Raw genomic sequence first — 27,718 nt, forward strand, 5'->3', positions numbered from 1 at the left:
GCCACGTCTGCTCTTCATTACCGTAACCCAGCGCTGATAGAGAGCTTCTGTGAGGCGCAGGTATGTTTCCACTGGATCATCAGCGCAGTCCTCTGAGATGGTAACTAGGCAAGCAGGATTCATCCCACTTCACAGGTGAGAAACCCGAAACCCAGAAAGGTCTCTGCCAGAGCCCAAAGCCTCACAGGGGTAGAACTAGGTCTTTTGGCCCTGAGGCTTTAGATGGCTCTTCTTAGTTCGGTGGCTCACAATATCCCTATTGTGATATTACTTTATCTTGTTGACTTTCATACAGTTCTTTCTTGAGAAAGATCTTTTGTCATAGCTTCCCTTATTGATCACAACGGGAAAAACTTTGGGGTTGCTCTTTGGGGCTGAGCTTTCTTGTCATCACAAAGTAGAAATGAGTGAGAATTCCTTAGTCTGACAGCACTTGGTGGAATTTGAAGGTTGGGGACAAGGGCTGGGTGACTCGGGGTTTGGTGAGGATGGGAAAGTGGAAGGGATTTCCTGTGACATTACTCCTTCTGTCTGTTCTGGACGGCTTAGGAAGAAGCAATTCTGGGCATGGTCTGAGTGCCTGGACTTGGGCCGGCTTCCTGGGCTGGAGGCGAGCTCTTGATTTCCTCAAGCCAAGCTACTGTTTTGCAGCAGGTAATTTACAGGGTACAGAAAGGTTGATTTTCACGTTATGTAACCCTGCAGCCATCGCTCAGTTTCAGCAGTCTTGGTTCATCTGTAAACTCCCCACTCACTACCCCCAGATGATTTCTGAGGCAGATTCCTGACATTATATCATTTCTTCCATAAATGCTTCAGTATACATTTCCAAAAGATACCCATTCTTTTTTTTTTGAGAGCAGAGTCATGCTGTGTTGCCCAGGCTGGAGTGCAGTGGCGCGATCTCAGCTTCGGCTCACTGCAGCCTCTGCCTCCCGGGTTCAAGCAGTTCTCTGCCTCAGCCTCCCAAGTAGCTGGGACTGCAGGTGCTCACCACTGCGCCTGGCTAATTTTTGTATTTTTAGTAGAGATGGAGATTCACCATCTTGGCCCGGCTGGTCTTGAACTCCTGAGCGGGTGATCCACCTCCCTCAGCCTCCCAAAGTGCTGGGATTACAGGCGTGAGACACTGCACCCCGCCAAGATAACAATTCTTTTAATTAATTAATTTATTTTTATTCTTTTTTTTTCAGTGCTAAACAGTTCTTTTAAAAACATTAGGCTGGGCGCAGTGGCTCATGCCTGTAATCCCAGCACTTTTGGAGGCTGAGGTGAGTGGATCACCTGAGGTCAGGAGTTCGAGACCAGCCTGACCAATATGGCGAAACCCCGTCTTAAAAAAAAAAAAATCTGTGATTTTTTTTAAAAAACCCTACAACAGTTCAGATAACTGGATAATAACAAGATCATAAGTTTTTGTACTTTCCACCTTGAGATTTCGACCTACTGATCACATGAGAGACTCTTAGACAAGTCACATTACTGTCTTCATGATAACTAGATTATCTTAATTTTTTTTTTTTTGAGATGGAGACTTGCTTGCTCTGTCACGAAGGCTGGGGTGCAATGGCAGGATCTTGGCTGACTGCAATCTTTGCCTCCCTGGATCAAGTGATCCTTCTGCCTCAGCCTCCTAAGTAGCTGGGATTATAGGCACTGGATTATACCCAGCTGTCTTTTGTATTTTTAGTAGAGACGGGGTTTCACCATGTTGCCCAGGCTGGTCTCAAACTCCTGAGCTCAGGTGATGCACCTGCCGCCGCCTCCCAAAGTGCTGGTATTACAGGCATGAGCCACCTCGTCCAGCCAGTTATCTTCATTTTTATCAAATTTTCAGAGGTAGCATATTCAGTGTCTTCTGTGTAATCTGTTTATGAAGGTAGCATTTTAAATTATTTAAATGGATTGAATTTTTAATAGAAGCAGCTCCTGTTCATAATACAGATGGCTTTTGTGTCCCTCTTTAGCAATGTCATGGTGTGTTTGGATCTAATTACATCATCTGGTGATAGATTAGGTGTGGAGTAATGTAACACAGTGTTATGTTAGCAGGAATCAGCAGATGAAAGGAGCAAGTGGAGCTTTCTGGTTATATCTTCTTGAAACAGGAATTTATAGTCAGATGGTCCAGGAATTAGGTGTGAAGTTGGAATAGGTGCTTTTTAAGGCTTCCACTGTCTCTGGAGATTGACAGGACCCCTTCAGACTGAGAGGACTAACACTTTGTGTTTACTACCGCCCATCCCCATTGTGAAGCGGAGATTGTAAAATAAATTCTAAGAGTGTTGGGAGAAAGGATTACTTTGTTTTTTTTTTAAGATTATAACTTTACATGTTGTTTTTACAGTCACTTAAGCATTTGCATTTTAATAGCCACTGATTCTTTTCAGAGAATGTCCTTCAGTAACCTTGGTAGGCATTGTCTGTCCTGAGTACTTGCAGAAATAGGCTGCTGAAGGAAGTGTCTATGCTCAGATCTCCCTACATTTTTTTTATTTTGAGACAGAGTCTCACTCTGTTGCCAGGCGCCAGGCGGGAGTGCAGTGGCGAGATCTCGGCTCACTGGAACCTCCGCTTCCCGGGTTCAAGCAATCCTTCCTCAGCCTCCCGAGTAGCTGGGACTACAGGCGTGCACCACCATGCCCAGCTAATTTTTGTATTTTTAGTTGAGATGGGTTTTCACCATGTTGGCCAGGATGGTCTCGATCTCTTGACCTCATAATCTGTCCACCTCAGCCTCCCAAAGTGCTGGGATTACAGGCGTGAGCCACTGCGCCCGGCCTTTTTGTTTGTTTGTTTGTTTTGTTTTTTTGAGACAGAGTTTCGCTGTCGTTACCCAGACTGGAGTGCGATGGCATGATCTCGGCTCACCGCAACCTCCGCCTTCTGGGTTCAAGCAATTCTCCTGCCTCAGCCTCCCGAGTAGCTGGGACTATAGGCGTGCACCACCGTGCCCAGCTAATTTTTGTATTCTTAGTAGAGACGGGGTTTCACCTCGTTGACCAGGATGATCTCGATCTCTTGACCTCGTGATCCACCCGCCTGGGCCTCCCAAAGTGCTGGGATTATAGGCGTGAGCCACCGTGCCCCGCCTGTTTGTTTTTTTGAGACAAAGAGTCTCGCTCTGTCAGCAGGCACCAGGCTGGAGTGTAGTGGTGTGATCTGGGTTCACTGCAAATTCCGCCTCCTGCGTTCAAGCAGTTCTCCTGCCTCAGCCTCCCAAGTAGCTGGGACTACAGGTGTGCTCTACCACCACACCCAGCTAAGTTTTGTAGACGGGGTTTTACCATGTTGACCAGGATGGTGTCGCTCTCTTGACCTCATGATCCGCCCTCCTAAGCCTCCCAAAGTGCTGGGATTACAGGCGTGAGCCACCTGCCACCTGTTGGTTTGTTTTTTTTGAGATTAAAAAAATTTTTGTACCTCTACTGTTGGCAGTAGGAAGTTCTTAGGGATATTTGACTGCCCCTTTTTTGTGTATTTGTTTGTTTTGAGACAGGATATCACTCTGTCACCCAGTCTGAAGTGCAGTGGCTAGATCTCAGCTCACTGTAACCTCCACTTCCCAGGCTCAAGAGATCCTCCCGTCTCAGCCTCCTGAGCAGCTGGGACTGTAGGCGCACATGACCGTGCTCTGTTAATTTAAAAAAATCATTTTTGTGGTGACGAAGTATAGTGTGGTGATACCGCCCAGGCATATTATGGAACTCCTGAGCTCAGGTGACCCTCCTGCCTCCGCCTCCCGAAATGCTGGGACTGCAGACATGAACCACAGCATCCAGGCTGCCATCACCTTTTGTTTGCTCCTGTATAACTTCTAGTGTCTTAGCCTGGAGTCTGAGTGAAGGCGAGTGTGTGTGAACGAGAGTGAGCATGTGTGTGTGTGAGCAGTGATGGCGGGTGCCTGTAGTCCCAGCTACTCAGGAGGCTGAGGCAGGGGAATGGCTTGAACCCAGGAGACAGAGGTTTCAGTGAGCCCAGATTGTGCCGCTGCACTCCAGCCTGGCGACAGAGCAAGACTTTGTCTCAAAAAATAAGTAAGAGGTAATTACTTAAACATTTAATGTGTAAATTAAAATGTATGTAATACCTGCTGGATTATACATAAATGTTATGATTTCCATGCGTGTTGCTTTAAATCTGCTTTTTGACCTGTTATTTTTTTTTTTTTTGAGATGGAGTCTTGCCCTGTCACCCAGGCCGGAGTGCAATGGGGCAATCTCGGCTCATTGCGACCTCCACCTCCCGGGTTTAAGCGATTCTCCTGGCTCAGCCTCCCGAGTAGCTGGGATCACAGGCGTGTGCCATCATGCCCAGCTAATTTTATGTGTTTTTAGTAGAGACGGAGTATCACCATGTTGGCCAGGCTTGTCTCGAACTCCTGAGCTCGTGATCTGTCTGCCTTGACCTCTCAAAGTGCTGGGATTACAGGCGTGAGCCACTGTGCTGGGCCTTTTTTTTTTTTTTTTCTTGAGACAAGAATCTCGGTGTTGCCTAGGCTGGAGTTTAATGACATGAGCTCACTGCAACCTCCGCCTCCCATGTTCAAGCGATTCTCCTGCCTCAGCCTCCCGAGTAGCTGGGATTACAGGTACCTGTCACCATGCCCACCTAATTTTTTTTTGTATTTTTAGTAGAGACAGGGTTTCGCCATCTTGGCCAGATTGGTCTTAAGCTCCTGACCTTGTGATCCACCCACCTCGGCCTCCCAAAGTGCTGGGATTACATGAGCCTCTGTGCCCGGCATCTTTATCTCATTTATTTATTTATCTATTTATTTTATTGAGATGGAGTTTTGCTCTTGTTACCCAGGCTGGAGTGCAGTGGCGGGATCTCGGCTCACCGCAACCTCTGCCTCCTGGGTTCAGGCAGTTCTCCTGCCTCAGCCTCCTGAGTAGCTGGGATTATAGGCACACACATTTATTTTTTTTTTTTAAGACAGTCTTGCTTTGTGGCCCAGGCTGGAGTGCATTGGTGCCGTCTTGGCTCACGGCAACCTCTGCCTCCTGGGTTCAAGCAATTCTCCTGCCTCACACTTCCTCAGCTACTTAGCTGGGATTACAGGCGCACTCCAGCTAACTTTTTGTGTTTTTAGTAGCGACAGGGTTTTGTCATGTTGGTCAGTCTGGTCTTGAACTTTTTTTTGAGACAGAGTCTCGATCTTCCACCCAGGCTTGAGTGCAGTGGTGTGATCTCAGCTCATTTTAACCTTCACCTCCCAGGTTCAAGCGATTCTTCTGCCTCAGCCTCCTGAGTAACTGGGATTATAGTCGTGTGCCACCATGTTCAGCTAATTTTTTGTATTTTTAGTAGAGACAGAGTTTCACAGTGTTAGCCAGGATGGTCTTGATCTCCTGACCTCATGATTTGCTGGTCTCTGCCTCCCAAAGTGCTGGGATTATAGGTATGAGCCACCACACCTGGCCTGACCTGTTTCTTTTACTTTTTTTTTTTTTGAGACGGAGTCTCACTTTGTCACCAGGCTGGAGTGCAGTGGCACGATCTCAGCTCACTGCAACCTCTGCCTCCTGGGTTCAAGTGATTCTCCTGCCTCAGCTTCCCGAGTAGCTGGGACTACAGGTGCATGTCCAGCTAATTTTCATATTTTTAGTAGAGACGGGGTTTCACCATGTTGACCAGGATGGTCTCGATCTCTTGACCTCGTGATCCACCTGCTTCTGCCTCCCACAGTGCTGGGATTACAGGTGTGAGCCACCATGCCCAGCCCCTGTTTCTTTTTAATTGATAGAAATATTTGTACATATTCATGAGACAGGTACATGTGATAGTTTGTTGCAGGTATATACTGTAATGATCAAGCTGGGGTATCTGTCACTTCTGTATCCTCTATATCATTTTTATATATTGGGAAAGTTTCTCATCCCTTCTTCCAGCTATTTTGAAATATACAACATATTGTTGTTAAATTGAGTCACCCTACTCTGCTCCCGAACGTTAGAACTTATTTGTTGTATCTCATTGTGTGTTTGTAGCCGTTCACCAGCCTCTCTTTACCCTCCCTGACCCCTTTCCCCGCCTCTGGTGTCTGTCATTCTACCTTCTACCTCCATGAGATCCACTTCTTTAGCTCTCACGTAACAGTGAAAACATGCGATATTTCTGTTTCTCAGCCGTGCTTATTTGACCTAACATAATGACCTCAGTTTCCTTTCATGTTGCTGCAAATGACATGATTTCACTTTTTACACGACTAAATAGTATTTTCTTCTGTGTATATATCATATTTTCTTTATCCATTCAGCTGCTGGTGGACACTTAGATTGATTCCACGTCTGTGCTGTCGCAGTAAACGTGGGTGCAGGCATCCCTGTGGTATATGGATTTCCTTTGGATACATCTCAGTAGTGGGATTGCTGGATTATATACCTAAATTTTTTGAAATTGATGGTCTCTGATATCAGGTGTATACTTTATTTACTTATTTAAAAATACATATTATTTTTTATTTTTTGAAACAGTTTTGCTGTTATCACCCAGGCTGCAGTACAATGGCGAGATCTCAGGTTACTGCAACTTCCGCCTCTTGGGTTCAAGCGATAGTCCTGCCCCAGCCTCCCGAGTAGCTAGGGTTACGAGCATGTACCACCTCGCCCAGCTACTTTTTTGTATTTTCAGTAGAGACAGGGTTTCACTGTGTTGGCCAGGCTGGTCTCAAACTCCTGACCTCAAGTGATTTGCCCGCCTCAGCCTCCCAAAGTGCTGGGATTACAGGCATAAGCCACTGAGCCCGGCCAGGCATATACATTATTTATTTTTTCGATATAGGGTCTCCCTCTGTTGCTCAGGTTGGAGTGCAGTGGTGCAATCACGGCTCACTGCAGCTTTGACCTCCCGGGTGATCCCCCGCATCTCAGCCTCCCAGGTAGCTGGGACTGTAGTTGTGTGCTACCATGCCTGGCTAATTTTTCTATTTTTTGTAGAGACAGGATTTTGTCATGTTGATCTGCAACTACTCTGCTCAAGTGATCTTCCCAACTTGGTTTCCCAAAGTTCTGGGATTACAGACGTGAGGCACTGGCCTGACAGGTGTATACTTTAATGGATACCTCAAGTTTACTTGTTTCCAAGAAGATTCGGAATTGTGAAGAATGGCTGGACACGGTGGTTACGCCTTTAATCCCAGCACTTTGGGAGGCCGGGGTGGGCAGATCACCTAGGTCAGGCGTTTAAGACCAGCTTAGCCAACATGGCAAAACCTAAACTCTACTCTCTCTTTTTTCTTTTCTTTTTTTTTAATATATTTTTTAATAAAAAAAGATGGGGTTTCACCATGATGGCCAGGCTGGTTTTGAACTCCTGACCTCAGGTGATCCACCCACCTCGGCCTCCCAAAGTGCTAGGATTACAGGTGTGAGCTACCACGCCCGGCCTAAACTCTACTCTCTAATAAAAAAATGAAAATTAGCCAGGCCTGATGGCAGGTGCCTATCATCCCAGCGACTTGGGAAGCTGAAGTAGGAGAATCGTTTGAACCCAGGAGGCGGAGGTTGCAGTGAGCCGAGATTGCAACACTGCACTCCAGCCTGGGTGACAGGAGCGAAACTCCATTAAAAAAAATTGTGAAGGACTCTTCTAGTTTAGGATCTAACATGCAGGAAGAGTTTAATTCTCTGTAGGTAGTCTGGCAAGGTTGTCAGGGGCCCCAGGCTTATGGATTGCCTTTCTTCCAAGCACTTGTTTTGTTTAAATTTGGGAAACATTGAGTCTTAACATTAGTTACATCAGACAAAAGGGTTAGGCATTCTCTGAAGTTATTATGTAGCCCACAAATGTGATAATTATAAAGGCTCCAAACGTACTTAGATTAGCACTCACTTAGATTAGCACTGGTAAGTTGTTATAATAGGGTGATGTACTCAATATATACCACACTTATAACCATGTGGAATTATTACAAGTGAAAGAAGTTTCGAAGAAATATTAATGGTACTTTTAGGCTGGGTGCGGTGGCTCACGCCTGTAATCCCAGCACTTTGGGAGGTTGAGGTGGATGGATCACGAGAGCAGGAGATTGAGACCATCCTGGCCAACATGGTGAAACCCCCCCACCATTCTTATAAAAAATACGAAAATTAGCTGGTTGTGGTGGCATACACCTGTAGTCCCAGCTGCTCAGGAGGATGAGGCAGGAGAATCTCTTGAACCTTGAACCCAGAGGCAGAATTTGCAGTGAGCTGAGATCATGCCACTGCACTTCAACATGGGAGACAGAATGAGACTCTGTCTCAAAAGAAAGGTACGTTTGGTTTGTGTGTGTGCATGTGTATGTGTGCGTGTGTATGTGTGTGTGCTGGGAAGATATGAGTGTGTAGGAGAGGGTGGGTGTATGGTGGGATCGGATTGCTTTTATTTGAGGTCCTGGCTATATTTTCTGTTATGTTACTGATTTTAGTTATTTTGAAAAGTAGTGCCTTTGCACATAGCACAGAATTCAAACAGTACAGAAGGAAATCTAGTTTTAAAAAAATCATTACACTCTGTAGAAATAAAAAAATGTAAGACTGGGCTTGGCAGCTCACATCTGTAATCTCAGCACTTTGGGAAGCTGAGGCGAGCGGATCATGAGGTCAAGAGATTGAGACCATCCCAGCCAATGTTGTGAAACCCCGTCTCTACTAAAAATAGAAAAATTAGCTGGGCATGGTGGTGTGCACCTGTCGTCCCAGCTACTTGGGAGGCTGAGGCAAGAGAAGCCCTTAAACCCGGGAGTGGGAGGTTGCAGTAAGAAGAGATTGTGCCACTGCACAATCTCCTGCCTCAGCCTCCCGAGTAACTGGAATTAATTACAGGTATAGGTATACGTCACCACACCCAGCTAATTTTTAACTCTTAGTAGAGATGGGGTTTCTCCATGTTGGTCAGGCTGGTCTCAAACTCCCAACACCAGGTGATCAGTCTACCTCAGCCTCCCAAAGTGCTGAGATTACAGGCGTGAGCCACCGCGCCCGGCCCCAATATGTATTTTGTATATTTTATATACACCTTAATGGAGTCAAAATATATAAATATTTTATCTTTAGTGCTTTTTTTTTTTTGAGACAAAGTCTAGCTCTGTCACCAGGCTGGAGTGCAGTGGTGTGATCATGGTTCACTGAAGTCTTGAACTCTTGGGCTGGGTTCAAGGGATTCTCCCCGGCCTCAGCCTCCAGGGGCATGCCCTCATACCCAGCTAATGTTTTATTTATTTTTGAGACAGGTTCTGGCTCTGTTGCCCAGGCTGGAGTGCAGTGGCATGCTATCCACTCACTGCAAGCTCCACCTCCCAGGTTCAGGAGGTCCTCCTGTCTCAGCCTCCTGAGGAGCTGGGACTATCAGTACATGCCAGCATGCCCAGGTCACTTTTGTATTTTTTGGTACAGATGGGGCTGGGGTTTTGGCATGTTGCCTAGTCTGGTCTCAAATTACTAAACTCGAGGGATCTGCCCACCTCGGCCTCCCAAAGTCCTGGGATTACAGGTGTGAGCTACCACACCAGCCTTATTTTTCTATTTTGTAGAGACAAGTTCTCACTATGTTCCCCGGGTGAACTCCTGGCCTCAAGCTATTCTTTTATTTTGGCTTCCCAAAGTGTTGAGAAATATATTGTTCCAAATAGCTAGAAGGAGGGGTTGGGCACGGTGGTTTTGGTGGGTTTTGACTGGCTCCTTTACTGCAACCTGTTTTGTCAGCAAGGTCTTTATGACCTGTATTTTGTGCTAACCTCCCGTCTTGTCCTATGACTTAGAATGCCTTAACTGTTGGGAAATGCAGCCCAGTAGGTTTCAGCCTCATTTTACCTAGCTCCTATTTAAGAGGTAGTTGCTCTGGCTCACACATCTCTGACATTTCCCCACTCCCTTTATAAGAGAACCCTTAATTGTAAGGGTTACAGAGGGATGAATATCCATCTTCTCTAACTTCTTCAGGCTGAATAGGGGTGATGATATTTCTGCCTATGAGGGTCTTTTGCATTTAGGGTAGAGAGGAACTTAGCTAGAAAGCATCTGTATGGTGCTGTGATGTCCCACACCTGTAATCCCAGCACTTTGGGAGGCTGAGGCGGGCGAATCACGAAGTCAGGAGATCAAGACCATCCTAGCTAACACGGTGAAACCTCCTCTTTACTAAAAGTACCAAAAATTAGCAGGGAGTGGTGACATGTGCCTGTAGTCCCAGCTACTTGGGAGGCTGAGGCAGGAGAATTGCTTGAACCCGGGAGGCAGAAGTTGTAGTGAGCTGAGATCGCGCCACTGCACTTCAACCTGGGCAACAGAGCAAGACTCCATCTTAGAAAAAAAAAAAAAGAAAAACCATTGTTATGCTGAGGTCCATTTATAACTCATGAGTTTTGACAGAATGTGATAGATGGAAGATTAGTAAGTGTTTAAGAAAACGTTCAGTAGGCCGGGTGGGTTAGCTCACACCTGTAATCCCAGCACTTTGGGAGGCTAAGGTGGGTGAATCCCGAGGTCACGAGTTCAAGACTGGCCTGGCCAATATGGTGAAATCCTGTCTGTATTAAAAAAACACAAAAATTAGTTGGGCGTGGTGGCACACGCCTGTAGTCCCAGCTGCTTGGAAGGCTGAGGCAGGAGAATCGCCTGAACTTGGGAGGCGGAGGTTGCGGTGAGCTGAGATCACCACTGCACTCCAGCCTGGGCAACAGAGCCAAACTCTATCTCAAAAAAAAAAAAAAAAAAAAAAAACTCAGTAAACTTGTTCTGTATTCCTGCACCAATACTACAGCAGCAGTGTATTACAGAAGAGTAAAGCAAAATAAGTAAAGTTATTCCAAGTAAACTAAATTAGAAGGCCTTTCAAGATCTGGGCGACTGTTGGCTCTAAGCCGATGTGGCATTGTTAGGTGATTTTAATGTGCCCATAATTAAAATACTGATCCAGATTTTTACATTACCCATCCCTCTTGTTTCTTTTGAGCAGTAGTCAGAGGTCACTGGTTGGTTTACAGGAATAAGCAGGGTTAGCTTTAAATTGCAGAAACAAACTTAAAAGCAACTAATGAGATGAATTTAGTAACAAGTGTACTATAATTTTTGAAACATGTAGTATGTATTTCCCCCGTTTCCCATTTTTACTAAGGACAAATCATGGTAAGACATTTGCACAAATCATGGTAAGACATTCGCTTTATTCCAGTTGCCTGATTATTTGTATAAAGTGCAGCAAGAGTAATTGCTTTTCACAGAGGCTTTTTTCAGAAATTGGCTTTGATGGAACTCTATTCAAGAGAAGAAATTTCAGATAAGACTCTTTTTAAGTCTGACCCTGCGATGGGTTTGTTCCCTCAGATACCGATGAGTTGGATACATTTCTTTCCTCTTGAGGTCCCTAGGTAACTTGTGGCTTCTGGGCCTGCTAGAAAGTGACATTCTTTACTTACCACAGGTCATAAACCTGCTGGGGTTCTGTGTAGGCAAGGCATGAGGCCAGTTTCCCAAGAGGCTTTTTTTTGGCTCTGTAAGTTAACTCCTTAAATGAAAATTTACCATTCTAGTCAAAGCCTTGATGAAATGACCAGTGTCTCCAATTGTGTCCTGTCACAAAAGAAAACAGACTTTCTCTCTCTCTCTTTTTTTTTTTTTTTTTGAGACGGAGTTTCGCTCTTGTTACCCAGGCTGGAGTGCAGTGGCACGATCTCGGCTCACTGCAACCTCCGCCTTCTGGGTTCAAGGAGTTCTCCTGCCTCACCCTCCCGAGTAGCTGGGATTACAGGCACGCGCCACCGTGCCCAGCTGATTTTTGTGCTTTTAGTAGAGACGGGGTTTCACCATGTTGACCAGGATGGTCTCGATCTCTTGACCACCCGCCTCGGCCTCCCAAAGTGCTGGAATTACAGGCGTGAGCCACCGCGCCTGGCCGAAAACAGACTCTTATTGTGCTTATGCAAATAACTATAATTCCTTAAGAATATTCACAACTGCTTTCCAAATTCTGGAGAAATTGGAGAGAAACAAATGTTTCAAATCTTGTTGAGCAGCAGTGTGCTTTACTAAAATGCTACAAGCTAGAAATAGCTCCAAAGGAAAGTTTCCTTGACTCTGAAAAACAAAACAGGATCAGCAACGATTTAAGCAAAATTCAAAAGATTACCTGGGCCAGGTGGGATGGCTTGAGCCTATAATCCCAGCACTTTGGGAGGCCGAGGTGGGCAGATCACAAGGTCAGGAGTTTGAGACCAGCCTGGCCAACATGGTGAAACCCTGTCTTTACTAAATATTCACAAATTAGCCAGGTGTGGTGGCGGGCGCCTGTAGTCCCAGCTGCTCAGGAAGCTGAGGCAGGAGAATTGTTCAGCCTGGGCAATGGAGCGAGACTCCATCTCAAAAAAAAAAAGATTACTTCAGTTTTCTATTGGTTCAGTTAATTCCTCTTTTATTTGATATTCACGAACATTCCAGCTTTTCATGAGAGTTCTGAAAGTTGTTTCCGCTATTCTAATGTTACAAAAGTTATTAGAAACCTGCATTTAAGAACACCTGTTAGAGTTTTTTCTTTCTTTTTCTTTTTTTTTTATGAGACAGAGTCTCGCACTGTCATCCAGGCTGAAGTCCAGTGGCGTGATCTCAGCTTACTGCAGCCTCCACCTCCTGGCTTCAAGAGATTGTCTTTGCCCAGCCTCCCAAATAGCTGGGACTACAGGCATGCACCACCATGCCTGGCTAATTTTTTGTTTTTTGTTTTTTTTTAAATTAGAGACGGGTTTCACTATGTTGGCCAGGCTGGTGTTGAACTCCTGACCTTATGATCTGACTGCCTTGGTTTCCCAAAGTGCTGAGATTACAGGCATGAGCTACCAGGCCCAGCCCACATGCTAGAGTTTCATAGCTGATTATAAACCACCTTCTTTTTTTTCTTATTTTTTTTAAAAGGAAGTTTTGCTCATTGCCCAGGCTGGAGTGCAGTGGTGCGAACTTGACTCACTGCAGCCTCCGCCATCTGGATTCAAGCGATTCTCCTGTCTCAGCCTATCAATAGCTTGGATTACAGGCACGCGCCACCACGCCCGGTTAATTTTGTATTTTTAGTAGAGACGGGATTTCTCCATGTTGTTCAGGCTCGTCTTGAACTCCCGACCTCAGGTGATCGGCCTGTCTTGATCTCCCAAAATGCTGGGATTACAGGTGTGAGCCACTGAGGGTGGCCTGTAAACCACCTTCTAGAGAGAATTAAAACAGAACAACAGTTACCTGCGAGTGAAAGAAAGTTTTAGGGCAGTGACTTTTTTTTTTGAGGCGGAGTGTCACTCTGATGCTCAGGCTGGAGTGCAGTGGCCCAATCTTGGCTCACTGCAACCTCTGCTTCCTGGGTTCAAGCAGTTCTCCTGTCTCAGCCTCCCTAGTACCTGGGACTGCAGTCATACGCCACCACGCCTGGGTAAGTTTTGTATTTTTAGTAGAGATGGGGTTTCACCATATTGGTCAGACTGGTCTTGAATTCCTGATCTCAGGAGATCCACCCGCCTCAGACTCCTGAAGTGCTGAGATTACAGGCATGAGCCACTGCGCCTGGCCTATAAACCACTTTTTAAGGAGGATTAAAACAAGATAACAATTGTCCCTGAATGAAAGGAAGTTTTAGGGCAGTGACTGTCTTCTTTTTGAGACAGAGTTTCGCTCTGATGCCCAGGCTAGAGTGTGGTGGCGTGATCTCAGCTCACTGTAACCTCCACTTCCCAGGTTCAAGCAGTTCTCCTGTCTCAGCCTCCCTAGTAGCTGGGACTACAGTCTAATACCACCATGCCTGGGTAAGTTTTTTATGTTTAGTAGAGACAGGGTTTCACTCTGTTGGCCAGGTTGGTCTTGAATACCTGACCTCATGATCTTACCGCCTAGTCCTCCCAGAGTGCTGGGATTATACGCGTGAGCCACTGCACCTGGCCTTTTTTTTTTTTTTTTTTTTGAGAGAGAGTCTCACTTTTTCATCCATGGTGGAGTGCTGTGATCTTATCTCGGCTCACTGTGACCTCTGCCTCCTGGGTTCAAGTGCTTCTACCTTAGCATCGTGAGTAGCTGGTATTACAGGCGCACACCATCATGCCTGGCTAATTTTTATATTTTGAGTAGAGATGGGGTTTCATCATATTGGCCAGGCTGGTCTCGAACTCTCAACCTCAGGTAATCTGCCTGCCTCAGTCTCCCAAGGTGCTGGGATTATAGGTGTGAGCCACCATGCCTGGCCTTTTTTTTTTTTTGAGACAGAGTTTCCCTGTTGTTACCCAGCCTGGAGTGCAATGGCACAATCTTGGCTCACCGCAACCTCTGCATCCGGGGTTCAAGCAATTCTCCTGCCTCAGCCTCCCAAGTAGCTGGGACTACAGGCGCGCACCACCATGCCCAGCTAATTTTTTGTATTTTCAGTAGAGATGGGGTTTCATCTTGTTGACCAGGATGGTCTCGATCTCTTGACCTCGTGATCCACCCGCCTCGGCCTCCCAAAGTGCGGGAATTATAGGCGTGAGCCACTGGTTTTTTTTTTTTTTTGAAAGAGAGTCTCACTTTGTCATCCAGGCTGGAGTACAGTGGTTTTATCTCAGCTCACTGTGGCCTCTGTCTCCTGCGTTCAAGGGATTCTCCTGCCTCAGCCTCTTGAGTAGCTGGTATTACAGGCATGCGCCATCATGCCTGGCTAGTTTTTGTATTTTGAATAGAGATGGGGTTTCACCATGTTTGCCAGGCTGATTTTGAACTCCCGACCTCAGGTGATCTGCCCGCCTTGGTCTCCCTAAGTGCTGGGATTACAGGCATGAGCCACCACACCCGGACTTCTTGTTTGACTTATATTTAATATTTATTTCTTTACTTTATTTTCTTTTGAGATAGGGTCTCATTCTGTGGTTTATAATTGCATAAATTGGAAATGTTTCTGGACTACAATAAATTTTTGTGTTCATTTTTCTTTTTATTAAAGATTTACGAGTTTTTTTTTTTTGAGACGGAGTTTTGCTCTTGTTACCCAGGCTGGAGTGCAATGGCACGATCTCGGCTCACCGCAACCTCTGCCTCCTGGGTTCAGGCAATTCTCCTGCCTCAGCCTCCTGAGTAGCTGAGATTACAGGCACGCACCACCATGCCCAGCTAATTTTCTGTATTTTTAGTAGAGACGAGGTTTTACCATGTTGACCAGGATGGTCTCGATCTCTTGACCTCGTGATCCACCCGCCTCAGCCTCCCAAAGTGTTGGGATTACAGGCGTGAGCCACCGTGCCTGGCCTAATTTTTATATTTTTAGTAGAGTCAGGCCTTCACCATGTTTCCTGGGTTGGTCTCTAACTCGTGAGCTCAAGCGATCTGCCCATCTTGGTCTCTCAAAGTGCTGGAATTACAGGGGCGAGCCACCTCGTCTAGCCCCTCTGCTGTGTTCCTCCCCTGAGATTGGCCCAGAGTCTGCAGGTTGCTCCTGCCCTGCCCACCTCCCCCCTTTTCCCCTACCTCGTGGGCATCTTGGCTACCCCTGGCCAGCTGGCGCCTGAATTTCCTGAAGGCTTTTCTCTTGGCTGTAGTAACCCTTGGTTTGCTGGCCATGTCCTGCCTGCGGTTTCTTAGGTCAGTGATGAGTCTTCCTCACAAAGATGTTCAAAAGATACAGATTCCTTTATCCCTTATGGGAAGAAAGCGTTCTGAAAATGCTACGTGACGAATCTGGGAATGTTAGTTCTGGAGACCAGCCATGCTGGGGGATCAGGAAGGCATCCCTGCCATCCCTGTTGGCCGCAGCTGGAGCTGTGCCTGTGGCAAGAAGTGAGGAGGTGGGAACAGGTGGTGGCACGGGCCCCCTGGCTGCCCTCGTCCCACCTTCTTGCTCCTCCAGCCATCCTCCAGAACACAGGAAGGTCAGCTGGGTCCATTTTTCTTTTATTTTTTTTTTTGAGATGGAGTCTTGCACTGTCACCCAGGCTAGAGTGCAGTGGTGCAACCTTGGCTCCCTGCAACCTCTGCTTCCTGGGTTTAAGTGATTCTCCTGCCTCTGCCTCCTTAATAGCTGGGATTACAGGTGTTAGTTGCCATGCCTGGTCTTGCTTTTCTTCACACCTGTTCCTGAGCACTCAGTAACCTGGTATTCCCAGGCACTCGGTAGCCTCATGTTCCCGATCCCTGAGTTATGTGTCTCCATAATTAAACAGACACGTACCACAGGTGTGCAGAGCAGGGGCCCTGAGCTCTTCCCGTCATTGTTGGCACGCTGGCATGTTCTCACAGTGGGTGAGTTTTCCCCTCTGTCACCCTCCAGTAAGTCCTGCTGATTGATTCAGAGGCCCACGTTTAGACCAGTGATGACAATTAATTATTTGAAATATCCTGTAACAGTAATAAAATAATCGCTATGCTAGGTACTCTGGTTTCCTCTGTTCATTGATTTCAGACACATGAACCCTCCTGTGCACAGGGACTAGCCTGGAGTCGGGGCCAACTACCCCCGGCTGGAGCCTTCCACCCCAAAAAAGGACTGCTCCTCCTTTTTTGGCCATCCAGCAGACACGCATTTGTGTTCCCACACCAGGCATCCTTCCTTCTGTGACAGAATAACAGCACTTAAGTGACTGATGCTCTGTCGTGCCATGTCCTTTAGATTTGTCTACCTAGAGAAGGAATTCCGCAACTCTTGAACGATGACATTCTCTAATCATGCTGTTTTTTTAAGAGACAGGGTCGGCCAAGCATGGTGGCTCACGCCTATAATCCCAGCACTTTGGGAGGCCGAGGTGGGTGGATCACGAGGTCAAGAGATCGAGACCATCCTGGTCAACAAGATGAAACCCCGTCTCTACTAAAAATGCAAAAATTAGCTGGGCATGGTGGTGCGCGCCTGTAGTCTCAGCTACTCGGGAGGCTGACGCAGGAGAATTGCTTGAACCCAGGAGGCGGAGGTTGCGGTGAGCCGAGATTGCGCCATTGCACTCCAGCCTGGGCAACAAGAGCGAAACTCCATCTCGGGGGAAAAAAAAAAAAAAAGAGACAGGGTCTTACAGTGTTGCCCAGTCTGGAGCGCAGTGGCTGTTTACAGGCTCTGTCACAGTCACTGCAGCCTCCAGCTCCTGGACAGTCCTCCTGCCTCAGCTTCCCGAGTAGCTGGGACTCCTGGGCCATGCCACTGCAGCCAGTTTATGATGCCGGTCTTTGAAATAGCGTTGCTATTCCCATCGTGAGTGTCTCGGGGGATTTTGGGGGTGGTAGTTGGAGTTATAAGTTCAACTGAGGTCTTTTCTTTCATCCTGGATGGTTATTAGAACCCTCGTGAAGGGGTTTGCTGTTTTAGAAGGAGCCGCAGTGGCCAACCAGGAGTGCGCTGGGTCGCCTCTCTGCTCTTCCTCCTGCTCACCTGGGCTGCCGTTCCTGGTGTCTGCATGCTTCCATGGCTCTCTACTTCTGAGGCAGCAATCGAAGGCGGTCAGGCGGGGGTGAAGTGCTTTTCTGTGTCATGCTGCTTTTTTCTGACGTAGAGGCAGTATCTGCTGAGTTGTCCCAAAGCACAGAGATGTGATCTGCAGAAGGTATTTTGTGTCTCCGTGGGCAGGAGCTGGAGTTTCACCCTGCTGCTTTAGTGGATGGCCTTTGAACCAGAAAGAGAGCAGGTCTTTCTTTTTGGGAGTAATTCTCCTGAGAATCAGAGCAGACTGTGCTAGAGCAGTTATCTCTGCAAATGTTTCTTTCTTTCTTCTTCCACCACTCTCACCCCGTCTTTTCCCACTTGTTTACAAAGTTTTATTTCATTCCATTGTTGGGTGGGTTGGTTTACTTTACTAAAATCCAAGAAAAACAAGGCTGAGGTTTTTGCTGTTAGAAATGAAAAGCCCTTTTGTGAGAAAGTGCATCCCTGTCAGCATGGCTTATTCAGTCTGATAAGAAGAGAAAAAGCCATCAGAACACTCCCCTTTGGTGATTTAATTTTTAAGAACCCCCTTCAGGAAGCCTGCCTTGTGATGCGTTTTAAGAGAAATAGCAGTTAGTGAGGCTTAGTCAGCACTGAGGAACACTTGGCTCTCTCTTGCAGACTAAGAAATACCGAGCAGGAGGAGTCTTGGCATTTGGAACAAGTGAATCAAGAACCTGCTCTCATTGGTTTGTGAGTGCCTTTAAAGTGAAAGCAAGAAGCTCGGAAGGAAAACGTCACAGATCATGCACCCTTAAAATAAAAATATGCAAATGAAAGAGAACATGAAAATCCCGTCAGCACTGTGGATTTTTCAGCCCTCTAGCTTTTACGTGTTTCCTTGTACAGGAGAGTTAAAACTAGTCATCACTGACCAGCAGCTTTAACCTAGTTAAGTCAGGGTACCGTTACCACCTCAGCATCAGCACATCCGCTTCTGCAGCATGATTTTGTTGGTGGTGGTGGTGCTGTTGAGACAGTCTCCCTGTTTGGCCCGGCTGGAGTGCGGTGGCACCATCTTGGCTCACTGCAACAACCTCAGCCTCCTGGGTTCGAGTTATTCTCCTGCCTCGGCCTCCCAAGTAGCTGGGATTATAGGCACCCACCACCATGCCTGGCTAGTTTTTGTATATTTAGTAGAGACGGGGTTTCACCATCTTGGCCAGACTGGTCTCGAAATCCTGACCTCATGATCCACCCGCCTCAGCCTCCTAGAGTGCTGGGATTACAGGAGTAAGCTACCACACCTGGCCAAATAGCCTCCAAAGAGCTGGGATTACCACGCCCGGCCCTGCAGCACGATCTTAATGGCTAATAGCTTTTCTGCTATATGAATATGATAGAAGTTGACTATTTCTCTTTGATATTTTAGGTTTTTCTTTTTTTTTTTTTTTTTTTACAATTATGAGCTTTTTTATAGCTGAATCTTCCTGCACAATTTATTATTTTCTTAGGTTTAAATTTTAAAAACGGAATTGCTGGGGGATGGATATGTAGGTTTTAAAGCGTTTAAGAAAATATTTTCCATCACCAAATTGTCCTCCAGAAAAGTATTGTCAAATCTGATACAAGAAGAATGGCATATCAGCATCGTTTTAGTTTGTATTTTTATGGAGTGGGATTTGAGCTGATGTTCCTCTGTGTGGTTATAAACAGGTGTTTTTGTGCCTGTGTGTGTCTGCGTTGTGGTGTGGCGTTCTGCAGTGTGAGGCCTCTGTTTCTCAACCTGTGCGTGGAACCAAGGCAGCCTCTGAAGTCCGGAGCCCTACACAGCGCCCTGAGTTTCTGTAGGATTTCTGTCTTCTGTGGTATTACCCTTTCTTAAAAGTTTCCGATACAGGCCGTCAGTCTGCATCATTCAGTAAGGAATAAGAACATGGCGATGCCTACTTTTTACTACCTTTGTTCTGGTGTCACGTTGTCCTCGGAAAGGGCAGAGGGCAGGATGGTGCTGAGAATGGGTCTGAAAAATCTCCATTTTGTGCTGACTTAAGAGTTTTCTCTACTGTTGGATGATCTCTTTTTTCTTTTCTTTCTTTTTTTTTAAAGACAGGGTTTCACCATGTTGGCCAGGCTGGTCTTGAACTCCTGACCTCAGGTGATCCGCCTGCCTCGGCCTCCCAAAGTGCTGAGATTATAGGCGTGAGCCACCATGCCCGGCTGGATGATCTCTTTATAATTAAAAAAGAAATTATGATAGTCATAGCTGTTTGACCAGTTCTGCAGTTACTTTATTCAGCAAGGTCTCACGCTCCTAATTTTAGAGCTCCTGGAATTTTGTAGTCCTTTCAAGATTAGGTTCTGGCCAGGTGCCATGGCTCACACCTGTAATCCCAGCACTTTGAGAGGCCAAAGTAATAATCGCTTGAGGCCAGGAGTTTGAGAGCAGCCTGGGTAACATAGGGAGACCTCGTCTCTATTAAAGGATTGGGTTTAGGCTGGGTGTGGTGGCTCACTCCTGTAATCTCAGCACTTTGGGAGGCCAAGGCAGGCAGATCATTTGAGATCAGGAGTTCGAGAACAGCCCAGGCAATGTAGTGAGACCCTCTTTCTACAAAAAATATAAAAATTAGCCAGGTGTGATGGCACATGCCTGTAGTTCCAGCTACTTAGGAGGCTGAGGCAGGAGGATCACTTGAGCTGCAGTGAGCTATGATTGTGCCAGTGCACTTTAGCCTGGGTAGTAGAGTAAGACCCTGTCTCCAAAAAGGAAAAAAGGAGAGACAGAGAGATGGGGTCTCGCTCTGTCACTCAAGTTGGAGTTCAATGGCACAGTGGCAGCCTCCTGAGTAGCTGGGACTACAGGTGTGTACCACTGCACCTTGCTAATTAAAAAAAATTATTGTAGAAATCAGATTTCTGAGCCCTTGTTTACCGAGCACCTGCTGCAGGCCAGGCACTGTTCTCATTTTGCTCAGTTCGAATACAGTGAACAAGATGGACCACAATTTCAGCTTTTTCCTAAGCGTTTTAGATAAACTGAATTTACAGCCTTCCAAAGTGTTGAATAACAAAATAGATGTGTTCCTAAAGATTGTTTCCTAGAATGAGTCGTTTTGCCCATGAATTCTGTTACATTTTCAGAAACATTATTCTAGTAAAAAGGAAATTCTCCACTAGAAGATTAGCCGCAGGAGAAGTAAACACATTTATTTTATTTATTTATTTATTTTTGAGACGGAGTTTCGCTCGTTACCCAGGCTGGAGTGCAATGGCGCGATCTCAGCTCACTGCAACCTCCACCTCCTGGGTTCAGGCAGTTCTCCTGCCTCAGCCTCCTGCATAGCTGGGATTACAGGCACTCACCACTATGCCCAGCTAATTTTTTGTTTTTAGTAGAGATGGGGTTTCACCATGTTGACCAGGATGGTCTCGATCTCTTGACCTCGTGATCCACCCACCTCGGCCTCCCAAAGTGCTGGGATTACAGGCTTGAGCCACCGTGCCCGGCCCCGTAAACACATTTATGATATTAAACGGAAGTCAACACGACTGGTGTACGTGGGAGACTAAACTCGGCCAGGCTGGGTGGTTAACGCCTATAGTCCTGTCTGCTCAGGAGGCTGAGGTGGGTGGACTGCTTGAGCCCAGGAGGTTGAGACCAGCCTGGGCAACTTGGTGAAATCGGTTGGGTGTGGCGGCATGTGTCTGTAGTCCCAGCTACTTGGTAGGCTGAGGCAGGAGGATTGCTTGAACCTGGGAGGTTGCGGCAAGCCAAGATGGCGCCATTACACTTGACCCTGGGTGACGAGGGAAACTTCATCTCAAAAAAATAAACACATAAAACAACAGGATGGAAATTGTACCTCAAGTTTAAAAAGTAAGATGGCTGTGGTAGACCAAATAATGCCCCCCAAAGATAGCCAGGACCTGGTCTGTCCACTCAGACCACCAGAGGTGGTCGGGGAGGACCTTGGTAGTCTCAGACAATGTGGGATTACCAAAGCCCTCCTCGAAGTGCAGTCTGGCCCCGTTGCCCCTCTGAGCTCACTTCCTGCTGCTGCTCCCGCCCCTGCTCTCCACTCTGTTCCCGACATACCACAGGCACACATCTTCCTCCAGCCGGTGCAGTGGCTGTTTCCTCTGCCTGGAACACACAGTCCCGTGCATCCACAGCTCATCATCTTAGAGGACTGCCACCAGGTGGGACAGAGTGTCACGCTCATTCGGGTGCTCAGCAGAATTCAGCTCCTTGAGTTGTAGAACCGAGGACCCTGTTTGCTGGTTGGCCATTGGCCAGTAGTGGCTCTTAGGTCCTAGAGAACCCTCAGGAACGACCACATGGCCCTCCCAGGTATGGCAGCTTACAGGCTACTACAGTGGAGTCTTGAGATAACATAACCACAACCAGGCCTGGTGGCCCACACCTGTAGTCCCAGCTACTCCGGAGGCTGAGGTGGGAGAATTGCTTGGGCCTAGGATCTTGAGGCTACAGTGAGCTATGTTTACCACACTGCTGCACTCCAGCTTGGGTGACAAGGGAGACCCTTTCTCATACAAAATAAAATGTAAAAATGTTGTAGTCTGGGCGCAGTGGCTCATGGCTATAATCCCAGCACTTTGGGAGGCTGAGGTGGGTGGATCACCCACCTGAGGTCAGGAGTTCAAGACCTGCTGACCAACATGGCAAAATCCAATCTCTATTAAAAATGCAAAATTAGCCAGGCGTGATGGCACGTGTCTGTAGTTCCAGCTGCTATAGACAGAGGCAGGAGAATTGCTTGAACCTGGGAGGCGGAGGTTGCAGTGAGCTGAGATTGTGCCAGTGCACTCTAGCCTGGGCGACAGTGAGACTCCATTGCACAAAAAGTTTTTTTTTCTAAAGATTAAGTTAACATAATCACTGTGACTGTCTCACCATATGCACAGGCTTTGCCTACACTGAAGAGAGGGGCTCGGCCGGGTGCAATGGTTCACACCTGTACTCCCAGCACTTCTGGAGGCCGAGGCATGCAGATCATGAGGTCAGGAGATCGAGACCATCCTGGCCAACATGGTGAAACCCCGTCTCTACTAAAAATACAGACACACACACTAAGATTAGCTGGGTGATGGTGCAACGCCTATAGTCTCAGCTACTTGGGAGGCTGAGGCAGGAGAATTGCTTGAACCCAGAAGGTGGAGATTGTAGTGAGCCAAGATCGCGCCACTGCACTACAGCCTGGGCGACAGTGAGACTCTGTCTCAGAAAAAAAAAATAAATAAATAAGAGAGAGACTCTCTTGGGAACCCTGTTAGAATTCTGCCTGCTGCTGTGGTGTAGTCCTGGCATCCCTTCCTTGACAACATGGAAGCCAGGTCACTACCCAGGCCACCTGCCTACCGAGCACATCAACCTTTTTTTTTCTTTCCTGAGCGGGGAAAAAAAACTCTGTTGCCCAGGCTGGAGTGAGTGGTACAGTGCTGTTGGCTCACTGCAACCTCTGCTTCCCAGGCTAAAGCAATCCTCCTGTCTCACCCTCCCAAGTAGCTGGAACCACAAGCATGCACCACCATGCCCAGCTCCAGCTACTTCTTTGTATTTTTGGTAGATATTTTTTGTATTTTTGTTTCACTGTGTTGCCCAGGCCAGTCTCAAACTCCTGAGCTCAAGTGATCCCCACCCCTGGCTTCAAAAGTGCTGGCATGACAAATGGGAGCCACCGCACCCAACCAAGTGGGCACCCTTTTAGTTTACTTTTCTTCCTCCCTTACTTCTGCTCAGGGGTCTAGGTCTGAGCCAGGACTTGAGGGGTCCCCATGCGGGCTGCTGTTGCCCAGGACAACGCAGCGGGGCTTGGCTGGGCTGGTGGGTGAGGGCTCCACTTCTTTGCTGTGTACAGGGGAGGGACTAAGGATCTGAGTGGCATCTCTAGATTAGAGGGCATGCTGACCTTGAAAGCAAAGCGGGAACGGAGTTCTGTGAGCTAAGGATTCCCAGCTAGCTCGTGTTCTAGAGAAGAGCCACTAAGGGAGTGTTTCATTACCCCCAGGGAGAGAGCCAGCCCTGTGGGGGGCCATGGGCCAGGAGCAGCCCAGGAGCTGCTCACCTTCCCTTGCCTGGGGCACACACCTGCTTTTGCAGGCACCAGACCTGAAGTGCATAACGGAGCCCCACGGCCTGCTCTTTCCCGCAGCGATGTGCCTGCCATGGTTGAATGTGTGCATTCTTTGACTACTTTCATACATTCTTTTATTTCCTCAGTGTGTTTGCTGAAAGCTTGAGTGTATCCACTTGTCTATTTTCCAAGTATTCTCGTGCATTTTAAGTCTCCTTTAAAATAACATGGGGACAGCTCTGAATATACTAAAAACCACTGAATTGTACGCTTCATACGGGCGAGCTTGTGGCATGCGCGTTTCATTCGAGTAATGCTGTTAACAGAATTAGCATGGAGTCAGCACCCTGCCCCCAGCCACCCCTTCTTCCCCTCCGACCATCCCACATCCCACTGCACCTCACCCTCCCCACCCTTCCTGTGCCAGGGAGCTTTTCAAACACAGAGTGGGGTGGAGAGCAGCAGCCTACCGAATCCCAGGAAAGGTGGAAAGGTGGAAAGGGGTCAGGGAGGGGCAGCTGTGCCGTGGAGGAGCGTCACATTCTCTTCATGAAGAAGTAGCCTGTCGCTGTGATTAGAAGGACTTGGGCCGGGCACGGTGGCTCATGCCTGTAATCCCAGCACTTTGGGAGGTGGATCACTGGAGGTTAGGAATTCGAAACCAGCCTGGCCAACATGGTGAAACCCTATCTCTACTAAAAATACAAAGGAATTGGCCGGGAGCAGTGGCTCATGGCTGTAATCCCAGCACTTTGGCAGGTAGGTGGATCACTTGAGGTCAGAAGTTTGAGACCAGCCTGGCCAGCATGGTGAAACCCTGTTTCTACTAAAAATACAAAAAATTAGCCAGACGTGGTGGCGTGCACCTGTAATCCCAGCTATTTGAGAGACTAAGGCAGGAGAATTGTTTGAACCTGAGAAGTGGAGGTTGTAAGTGACTTGAGATCACACCACTGCATTCCAGTCTGGGCAACAGAGCAAGACTGTGTCTCAAAAACAAAAAACAAAAGACCATGTGCAGTGGTTCACACTTGTAATCCCAGCACTTTGGGAGGCCGAGGCAGGTGGATCACCTGAGGTAAGGAGTTTGAGACCAGTCTGGCCAACATAGCGAAACCCTGTCTCGGCTAACACCCTTTTTGGCCTTAGCCCATCTGCACCCAGGTGAAAAAAAAAAAAAAGAAACCCTGTTTCTACTAAAAATACAAAAATTAGCTGGGTGTGGTGGTAGGCACCTGTAATCCCAGCTACGCAAAAGGCCGAGGCAGGAGAATCGCTTGAACCCGGGAGGCAGAGGTTGCAGTGAGCTGAGATTGCGTCATTGCCCTCCAGCCTGGGTGACAAAAAAAAAGCAACAAAGAAGGACTTTGAGCTGGGTGCTGAGCAGGCGTCTTTCTACTGATGGGCAGACATACCTGTTTCTTTTTATTTATTTTATTTTATTTATTTATTTTTGAGACAGAATCTCGCTCTGTTGCCTAGGCTGGAATGCAGTGGTGTGATCTCTGCTCAATGCAGCCTCTGCCTCCCAGGTTCAAGGGATTATCCTGCCTCAGCTTCCCAAGTGGCTGGGACTGCAGGCATACACCATCATGCCTGGCCAAATTTTGTAGTTTTAGTAGGACTGGGTTTCACTACGTTGGCCAGGCCGGTCTCAGACTCCTCACCTCATTATCCACCCATGTTGGCCTCTCAAAGTACTGGGATTACAGCGGTGAGCCTCTGTGCTGTTTTTTTTTTTTTTTCAGACGAAGTCTCAGCCTGTCACCCAGGCTGGAGTGCGGTGGCATGTTCTCAGCTCACCCCAACCTCAGTCTCCTGGGTTCAAGTAATTCTCCTGCCTCAGCCTCCCTAGTGGCTGGGACTGCAGACGTGAGCCACCATGCCCAGCTAATTTTTTTGTTTTTAGTAGAGACAGGGTTTTAGTATGTTTCCCTGGCTGGTCTCGAACTCCTGACCTCATAATCCGGCTGCCTTAGTCTCCCGAAGTGCTTGGTTTATAGGCGTGAGCCACCGTGCCCGGACTTTTGTTTTGTTTTGTTTTGAGATGGAGCCTCGCTCTGTCTCCCAGGCCTTAAGTGACATGATCTTGGCTCAATGTAACCTCCGCCTCCCAGGTTGAAGCGATTCTCCTTCCTCAGTCTCCCAAGTAGCTGGGATTGTAGGCACCTGCCACCACGCCCGGCTAATTTTTTTTGTATTTTTGATAGAGATGGAGTTTTACCATGTTAGGATGCTCCTGAACTTCTGACCTCGTGATCCACCTGCCTTGGCCTACCAGAGTGCTGGGATTACAGGCATGAGCCACCTCGCCTGGCCTGGACACATCTGTTTCTGATGGATAAAAGTGGATTCCTGAAAGTGCTTCTTTGGGGACAGGCCTTTTCCATGTCAGACCAGCACAGTGCTTTTATTCTAGACTTTTCTAAACCTTCCCCTCTAAACCAGGGAAAGCGAATCAGTTCTTCATCATGGTAATCAGAGCCGTTCTCTGAGTTAGGAAGCTCTTTTTTTTTTTTTGAGGTAGAGTCTTGCTTTTGTGGCCCAGGCTAGAGTGCAGTGGCACAATCCTGGCTCACTGCAACCTCTGCTTCCTTGGTTCAAGTGATTCTTCTGTGTCAGCCTCCCAAACAGCTGGGATTATAGGAGTCTGCCAGCGCATTTTTTCAAGTGGAGACGGGGTTTCATCATGTTTGCCAGGCTGGTCTTGAACTCCTGAGCTCAGGCAGTCTACCCACCTCAGCCTTTCAAAGTTCTGGAATTAGAGGCGTACCACCGCGCCCAGTGAAGGAACCTGTTTTTGTACTTCAAACAGAAAAACGGAGCTGCCAGTGAGCACATTCAGAGTAGGAAAACTTGTATTATTCAGCTTCCTGTCTTCCTTCCAAATTTCAGTGTAGAGATAAACACACCGTACCTTTTAAGTCGTCAGGAAAAGAGACATGAGATTTACTCGAAGGACTTCGTTTTCCCAGCAGGACCCATCACTGCAGGTGGGTGAGGCATCCAGCAGGCGGGTCTTTGTTCCTTGCCCACGCCCCCGGTTGAAAGGCAAGACGTCCACTCGTCTAGAGCAGCCCCTGAGCAGGACCCATCACTGCAGGTGGGTGAGGCATCCAGCAGGCGGGTCTTTGTTCCTTGCCCACACCCCCGGTTGAAAGGAAAGACGTCCACTCGTCTAGAGCAGCCCCTGAGCAGGACCCATCACTGCAGGTGGGTGAGGCATCCAGCAGGCGGGTCTTTGTTCCTTGCCCACGCCCCCGGTTGAAAGGAAAGACGTCCACTCGTCTAGAGCAGCCCCTGAGCAGGACCCATCACTGCAGGTGGGTGAGGCATCCAGCAGGCGGGTCTTTGTTCCTTGCCCACGCCCCCGGTTGAAAGGAAAGACGTCCACTCGTCTAGAGCAGCCCCTGAGCAGGACCCATCACTGCAGGTGGGTGAGGCATCCAGCAGGCGGGTCTTTGTTCCTTGCCCACGCCCCCGGTTGAAAGGAAAGACGTCCACTCGTCTAGAGCAGCCCCTGAGCAGGATCTTGCAGCATAAACCGCCAGGCAGAACCTCCCGTAAAGTTACTTGCATAGTAGTTGGTGCAAAGCCGACTAAATGGGAAAAACGGTCTCCAGCCAGTCGTGGTGGCTCATCCCTGCAGTTCCAGCTACTCTGGAGGTCAGTTGGGGGGATTGCTGGAGCCCAGGAGTTTGAGAGCAGTCTGAGCAACGTAGTGATATCTCCTCTCTAAAAAAATACAAAAATTAGCTGGGTGTGGTGGCACACACCTCTAGTCCCAGCTACTCAGGAGGCTGAGGCGAGAGGATTGCCTGAGTCTAGGGGTTAACATCTAGCCTGAGCAATGTATTGTAGACCTCATCTCTTTTTTTTTTTTTGAGACAGAGTTTCGCAGTGTTGCCCAGGCTGGAGTACAGTGGCGCCATCTTGGCTCAGTGCCGCCTCCACCTCCCAGGTTCAAGCGATTCTCCCGCCTCAGCCTTCCTAGTAGCTGGGATTACAGGTGCCTGCCATCACGCCTGGCTAATTTTTTTGTATTTTTAGTAGAGACAGGGTTTCACTGTGTTGGCCAGGCTGGTCTGGAACTCCTTACCTCAGGATCTGCTCACCTCGGCCTCCCAAAGTGCTGGGATTACAGGTATGAGCCACCACGCCTGGCCTGTACACCTCATCCTTAAAAGTAAACCAAAACCAGCCAAATAAACAAACAAAACCCCACAAAACCAACCCTGAAAACACCCCTACGTCTGGAACTCTTTGTCCAAGGTCCTTGAGCGTAATGTGAC

At 47.7% G+C, this 27,718-nt stretch overlaps 1 protein-coding gene and 1 long non-coding RNA gene across 5 annotated transcripts in view; both read left to right on the forward strand.

Annotated features, from left to right (window-relative positions):
• LOC144578544 (uncharacterized) lies at positions 1–26,536 on the forward strand. The gene is made up of 3 exons (XR_013524486.1): positions 1–135; positions 550–654; positions 26,402–26,536. It is a non-coding gene; the product is annotated as an uncharacterized LOC144578544 (long non-coding RNA).
• Positions 1–27,718, forward strand: part of RAB11FIP3 (RAB11 family interacting protein 3) — a 98,254-nt gene that overhangs the window by 2,219 nt on the left and 68,317 nt on the right. The window lies entirely within an intron of this gene.

Source organism: Callithrix jacchus, chromosome 12, assembly GCF_049354715.1.
Source record: "Callithrix jacchus isolate 240 chromosome 12, calJac240_pri, whole genome shotgun sequence".
NCBI lineage: Eukaryota > Metazoa > Chordata > Mammalia > Primates > Cebidae > Callithrix > Callithrix jacchus.